We start from the raw sequence: 8,021 nt of genomic DNA, 5'->3' as shown, positions 1-8,021 counted from the left end.
GAGGTGGTAGACTGTCTCTGACCGAGGGCAGAACGGACAGCCATCCCCTGTGCCAGGATCGAGGTGCACCAGATACCTGTTTGTAGCTATGGCCCCATGTACGATCCTCCACTGGATGTCTCCTGTCCGTTTGTCAACAGGAGGTATGTACAGGGACCGCCAACAGCCTTCAGGGGAAGGTCCCATGCCAAAAAACTCTGTCCACTTTGATGCCTTTAAACCTACCAGGGTGCGCAGGTTCCCAACTTTAATGCTGAGGAGATAGAGAGAAAAGGATCCTTTTGGTCAGAAGTATCTGCAAGTCCTTCAGCAGAAGGATCCTTTCGGTCCTTCAATGGTTTCTTCATGTCCATTTCTGAGTTTGTCTTCTCCTGTAGTCGTGCCTGTAATGTTGGCGATGCCTGAGGGGCTGTCTTGACTGTTTGCCATAAACGTCCGTTTTCAAAATAATCAACTCACCGGAGTGGTTACTGGTGTGCACTGGTAATCCAAATCAAATTTCGTTGCGAAAAGTTGCTTCTGTCGTGTTTTATTTGGCAGCTCGTTCACGCTCGCACTATTTTCTTAGCGGTGGCGGAGTAGTATCAACGAACATCCAGTACAAAATGTCAAATAAAACACTCAGAAAACTCAGAATTTAAAACTTTAAAAAACACAAGAGGTTTGTGGGAATTTGAAGCAATAAGATCAGAGAAATATTTTCTTTTGGCCTCTTTCACAGAGGACTGATATCGACGCCAACAGTCACCCAATATTGGCAGAGACACTTCCAGTTTATCCTTATTCCACTTGCGCTCAGCTCTGCGACACACCTGTCTCGCATTGCGAGTTGTTTCATTCAACCAGGGCTCTGGTTTAACTTTATGTTGCCTGCTTTTTAATGGAATGGAAAGGAGGCAGATTTTGATGGCCATCGCGATCTGAATTGCGCCAATCTTTGGCGGAAATTCTCAGTTCAAGCAACGTTTGCCGACTATACACCGTCAGGCAGTCAACATGATGTGCAACACATAGTACAAACAGTATAAAAACACACAAAAGTCGGAACGGCTGACAGAGCGCCTCACACACTGGCGCCATCTTACTAACTGTTACTAACAAAAGAGATACCATGACTGTTGGAAAGATTGTGCAGCATGAATCTCGATCACGTAACGTCTACTTGTTAGGACAAATTACTAACAAGTAGTGAGCGAGCGAGCGAGCAAGCGGGCGAACAAGCGGCAAAGCGTGCGAGCTCAAGCAGGCGAACAAGCGGGCGAGCAAGCGGGCAACCAAGCGGGCGAGCTCAAGCGGGCGACCATGCGGGCGAGCAAGCGGGCGAGCAAGCGGGCGAGCAAGCGGGCGAGCAAGCGGGCAAGCTCAAGCGTGCGAGCAAGCTACAACTAAGCGGGCGAACAAGCGGGCAAGCAAGCAGGCAAGCTAGTATACATCTTGAGGAGGGGGTTCTATTTATAAACTCTGGAGATATCATTTTGTGATGTCATCTATGATAACATCACAGTGATGTCATCTATGATAACATCACATTGATGTCACTGATGACATCGCTGTGATGTCATCTATGACATTCCATCTTGTGAATATTGCTTTTGTGATGTCATAACATTTCTGTGCTGTTGTCATCACACAATTGTGGAACTGAAAACATTATTTCACTCCGTTATTGATTTTCCAGAGAATGAATCCGTTATTCATGTTGGTCAGTTTTACTGAAAAATGTCGCAGTTTCTGTCCATGACTTAGCATGTAGCAGTAGCATCAACAGATCCTTGATCAGGGGTTTGTGTGGGTCGATGACTGGAGAGCAGGTTTTGGGAGGTCCAACCTTTTATATAGATCTAGATAGATAGATAGATAGATAGATAGATAGATAGATAGATAGATAGATAGATAGATAGATAGATTCTGTATATATATCTATATCGTCTGCACCAACGACACCAAGTCAGATTCCTTGTAAGTGCAAACCTACTTGGCAATAAATTCTGGTTCTGATTACGTGTCCACAGGTAGAAAACATCTGTCTGCATCTGGCTCATCTTCCATAAGCACACTTCCTCTGTCAGCACAAGTGTGGCGTCACTCTTTGTGATTACCAAGCGCATAGTGGGTGTGCTGCTAGCCCACCAAAATATAACAGGGAATCGTTAAGAGAAAAAGCCTGATGATTTAAAACATCAAAGCAGCTGAAGGAAAGAAAGGGAATCTTTGCAGAGTAAACCTGCCTGAATGTCTGAAGCTGAAGCTACAGCTCTGCAGTCCCGGACTCACAAAACCCTGATCAGGGATCTGTTGATGCTACTGCTACATGCTAAGTGAGACCGATCAGCGACGTCACGTTACGTTGCATCTTGGGTAGTTTGAATATGAGTAGTAACCTCATGATGCATACCCAACATTTCGGAGAATCTAGTATTATATATAATATTTTGATATACAATCATTGTAAATAATAATCATTTCTTTTTGAGCTACTTGACTCATTTAAATTTCCCCCATTGGGGGATGGATAAAGTATTTTTCTATTCTAGAAGACGCAGACGCAGACAGGCTTCTCGCCCCACCCGTAGGGCCTCTGATCAAAATCAAATCAAACTTTATTTATAAAGCACTTTTCATACATTAACATGTAGCACAAAGTGCTATACATGTTTAAAAGCAGGTTTGAAAAAAAAGACACCTTATTTCCTTATTTTGAATATCTGTCCAATATCCAACATCAAACCAACTTCACCACGGTCTTCAGCAGCAGCTGCAGCAGCAACATTTCCGGAAAGGTACTGGCTTGATTAAATTCATTCTGGACTCTATATCCGACCACATGAAGACCTCGGGACACTTCGGTTTGGCTTTAGGGACCCTCTACTCACTACCACGTAAGTGTTATGTTGTTTGGAGCTGTAGAAGAGGTATAAAAATAGCGTTTTGTACCGGTGACATGATATGCCTCTCTCACTTCCAGGCTAACGACTTTTGGCTAAAAACGGTCAAATCGAAATTCTCAGAACACATCCGAATGACATGATTTTGATGTCAACTCAACATATGTACTCCCAACATCCCGTAAATGGATCTAAAGTGCATTTTACTCCGGATTATCCCTTTAATCAACTGAAGTACAGCCTTCCTCCTTGCACAATAATGTGGCCCAAAGATGAACAGGCTGGAGGAGAAACCCTCACTTAACCCCTGAAACCACCTCTGCAGCTGTCTGAACAGCGCCTCCAGTCTGGGACATTGGACAAAGAGGTGGTAGAGTGTCTCTGACCGAGGGCAGAACGGACAGCCATCCCCTGTGCCAGGATCGAGGTGCACCAGATACCTGTTTGTAGCTATGGCCCCATGTACGATCCTCCACTGGATGTGTCCTGTCCGTTTGTCAACAGGAGGTTTGTACAGGGACCGCCAACAGCCTTCAGGGGAAGGTCCCATGCCAAAAAACTCTGTCCACTTTGATGCCTTTAAACCTACCAGGGTGCGCAGGTTCCCAACTTTAATGCTGAGGAGATAGAGAGAAAAGGATCCTTTTGGTCAGAAGTATCTGCCAGTCCTTCAGCAGAAGGATCCTTTCGGTCCTTCAATGGTTTCTTCATGTCCATTTCTGAGTTTGTCTTCTCCTGTAGTCGTGCCTGTAATGTTGGCGATGCCTGAGGGGCTGTCTTGACTGTTTGCCATAAACGTCCGTCTTCAAAATAATCAACTCACCGGAGTGGTTACTGGTGTGCACTGGTAATCCAAATCAAATTTCGTTGCGAAAAGTTGCTTCTGTCGTGTTTTATTTGGCAGCTCGTTCACGCTCGCACTATTTTCTTAGCGGTGGCGGAGTAGTATCAACGAACATCCAGTACAAAATGTCAAATAAAACACTCAGAAAACTCAGAATTTAAAACTTTAAAAAACACAAGAGGTTTGTGGGAATTTGAAGCAATAAGATCAGAGAAATATTTTCTTTTGGCCTCTTTCACAGAGGACTGATATCGACGCCAACAGTCACCCAATATTGGCAGAGACACTTCCAGTTTATCCTTATTCCACTTGCGCTCAGCTCTGCGACACACCTGTCTCGCATTGCGAGTTGTTTCATTCAACCAGGGCTCTGGTTTAACTTTATGTTGCCTGCTTTTTAATGGAATGGAAAGGAGGCAGATTTTGATGGCCATCGCGATCTGAATTGCGCCAATCTTTGGCGGAAATTCTCAGTTCAAGCAACGTTTGCCGACTATACACCGTCAGGCAGTCAACATGATGTGCAACACATAGTACAAACAGTATAAAAACACACAAAAGTCGGAACGGCTGACAGAGCGCCTCACACACTGGCGCCATCTTACTAACTGTTACTAACAAAAGAGATACCATGACTGTTGGAAAGATTGTGCAGCATGAATCTCGATCACGTAACGTCTACTTGTTAGGACAAATTACTAACAAGTAGTGAGCGAGCGAGCGAGCAAGCGGGCGAACAAGCGGCAAAGCGTGCGAGCTCAAGCAGGCGAACAAGCGGGCGAGCAAGCGGGCAACCAAGCGGGCGAGCTCAAGCGGGCGACCATGCGGGCGAGCAAGCGGGCGAGCAAGCGGGCGAGCAAGCGGGCAAGCTCAAGCGTGCGAGCAAGCTACAACTAAGCGGGCGAACAAGCGGGCAAGCAAGCAGGCAAGCTAGTATACATCTTGAGGAGGGGGTTCTATTTATAAACTCTGGAGATATCATTTTGTGATGTCATCTATGATAACATCACAGTGATGTCATCTATGATAACATCACATTGATGTCACTGATGACATCGCTGTGATGTCATCTATGACATTCCATCTTGTGAATATTGCTTTTGTGATGTCATAACATTTCTGTGCTGTTGTCATCACACAATTGTGGAACTGAAAACATTATTTCACTCCGTTATTGATTTTCCAGAGAATGAATCCGTTATTCATGTTGGTCAGTTTTACTGAAAAATGTCGCAGTTTCTGTCCATGACTTAGCATGTAGCAGTAGCATCAACAGATCCTTGATCAGGGGTTTGTGTGGGTCGATGACTGGAGAGCAGGTTTTGGGAGGTCCAACCTTTTATATAGATCTAGATAGATAGATAGATAGATAGATAGATAGATAGATAGATAGATAGATAGATAGATAGATAGATAGATAGATAGATTCTGTATATATATCTATATCGTCTGCACCAACGACACCAAGTCAGATTCCTTGTAAGTGCAAACCTACTTGGCAATAAATTTTGGTTCTGATTACGTGTCCACAGGTAGAAAACATCTGTCTGCATCTGGCTCATCTTCCATAAGCACACTTCCTCTGTCAGCACAAGTGTCGCGTCACTCTTTGTGATGACCAAGCGCATAGTGGGTGTGCTGCTATCCCACCAAAATATAACAGGGAATCGTTAAGAGAAAAAGCCTGATGATTTAAAACATCAAAGCAGCTGAAGGAAAGAAAGGGAATCTTTGCAGAGTAAACCTGCCTGAATGTCTGAAGCTGAAGCTACAGCTCTGCAGTCCCGGACTCACAAAACCCTGATCAGGGATCTGTTGATGCTACTGCTACATACTAAGTGAGACCGATCAGCGACGTCACGTTACGTTGCATCTTGGGTAGTTTGAATATGAGTAGTAACCTCATGATGCATACCCAACATTTCGGAGAATCTAGTATTATATATAATATTTTGATATACAATCATTGTAAATAATAATCATTTCTTTTTGAGCTACTTGACTCATTTAAATTTCCCCCATTGGGGGATGGATAAAGTATTTTTCTATTCTAGAAGACGCAGACGCAGACAGGCTTCTCGCCCCACCCGTAGGGCCTCTGGTCAAAATCAAATCAAACTTTATTTATAAAGCACTTTTCATACATTAACATGTAGCACAAAGTGCTATACATGTTTAAAAGCAGGTTTGAAAAAAAAGACACCTTATTTCCTTATTTTGAATATCTGTCCAATATCCAATATCAAACCAACTTCACCACGGTCTTCAGCAGCAGCTGCAGCAGCAACATTTCCGGAAAGGTACTGGCTTGATTAAATTCATTCTGGACTCTATATCCGACCACATGAAGACCTCGGGACACTTCGGTTTGGCTTTAGGGACCCTCTACTCACTACCACGTAAGTGTTATGTTGTTTGGAGCTGTAGAAGAGGTATAAAAATAGCGTTTTGTAGCGGTGACATGATATGCCTCTCTCACTTCCAGGCTAACGACCTTTGGCTAAAAACGGTCAAATCGAAATTCTCAGAACACATCCGAATGACATGATTTTGATGTCAACTCAACATATGTACTCCCAACATCCCGTAAATGGATCTAAAATGCATTTTACTCCGGATTATCCCTTTAATCAACTGAAGTACAGCCTTCCTCCTTGCACAATAATGTGGCCCAAAGATGAACAGGCTGGAGGAGAAACCCTCACTTAACCCCTGAAACCACCTCTGCAGCTGTCTGAACAGCGCCTCCAGTCTGGGACAGTGGACAAAGAGGTGGTAGACTGTCTCTGACCGAGGGCAGAACGGACAGCCATCCCCTGTGCCAGGATCGAGGTGCACCAGATACCTGTTTGTAGCTATGGCCCCATGTACGATCCTCCACTGGATGTTTCCTGTCCGTTTGTCAACAGGAGGTTTGTACAGGGACCGCCAACAGCCTTCAGGGGAAGGTCCCATACCAAAAAACTCTGTCCACTTTGATGCCTTTAAACCTACCAGGGTGCGCAGGTTCCCAACTTTAATGCTGAGGAGATAGAGAGAAAAGGATCCTTTTGGTCAGAAGTATCTGCAAGTCCTTCAGCAGAAGGATCCTTTCGGTCCTTCAATGGTTTCTTCATGTCCATTTCTGAGTTTGTCTTCTCCTGTAGTCGTGCCTGTAATGTTGGCGATGCCTGAGGGGCTGTCTTGACTGTTTGCCATAAACGTCCGTTTTCAAAATAATCAACTCACCGGAGTGGTTACTGGTGTGCACTGGTAATCCAAATCAAATTTCGTTGCGAAAAGTTGCTTCTGTCGTGTTTTATTTGGCAGCTCGTTCACGCTCGCACTATTTTCTTAGCGGTGGCGGAGTAGTATCAACGAACATCCAGTACAAAATGTCAAATAAAACACTCAGAAAACTCAGAATTTAAAACTTTAAAAAACACAAGAGGTTTGTGGGAATTTGAAGCAATAAGATCAGAGAAATATTTTCTTTTGGCCTCTTTCACAGAGGACTGATATCGACGCCAACAGTCACCCAATATTTGCAGAGACACTTCCAGTTTATCCTTATTCCACTTGCGCTCAGCTCTGCGACACACCTGTCTCGCATTGCGAGTTGTTTCATTCAACCAGGGCTCTGGTTTAACTTTATGCTGCCTGCTTTTTAATGGAATGGAAAGGAGGCAGATTTTGATGGCCATCGCGATCTGAATTGCGCCAATCTTTGGCGGAAATTCTCAGTTCAAGCAACGTTTGGCGACTATACACCGTCAGGCAGTCAACATGATGTGTAACACATAGTACAAACAGTATAAAAACACACAAAAGTCGGAACGGCTGACAGAGCGCCTCACACACTGGCGCCATCTTACTAACTGTTACTAACAAAAGAGATACCATGACTGTTGGAAAGATTGTGCAGCATGAATCTCGATCACGTAACGTCTACTTGTTAGGACAAATTACTAACAAGTAGTGAGCGAGCGAGCGAGCAAGCGGGCGAACAAGCGGCAAAGCGTGCGAGCTCAAGCAGGCGAACAAGCGGGCAAGCAAGCGGGCAACCAAGCGGGCGAGCTCAAGCGGGCGACCATGCGGGCGAGCAAGCGGGCGAGCAAGCGGGCGAGCAAGCGGGCGAGCAAGCGGGCAAGCTCAAGCGTGCGAGCAAGCTACAACTAAGCGGGCGAACAAGCGGGCAAGCAAGCAGGCAAGCTAGTATACATCTTGAGGAGGGGGTTCTATTTATAAACTCTGGAGATATCATTTTGTGATGTCATCTATGATAACATCACAGTGATGTCATCTATGATAAC

The sequence above is a fragment of the Odontesthes bonariensis genome, chromosome 11 (genome assembly GCF_027942865.1).
Source record: "Odontesthes bonariensis isolate fOdoBon6 chromosome 11, fOdoBon6.hap1, whole genome shotgun sequence".
Classification (NCBI taxonomy): domain Eukaryota; kingdom Metazoa; phylum Chordata; class Actinopteri; order Atheriniformes; family Atherinopsidae; genus Odontesthes; species Odontesthes bonariensis.
This window is presented reverse-complemented; position numbering follows the sequence as displayed.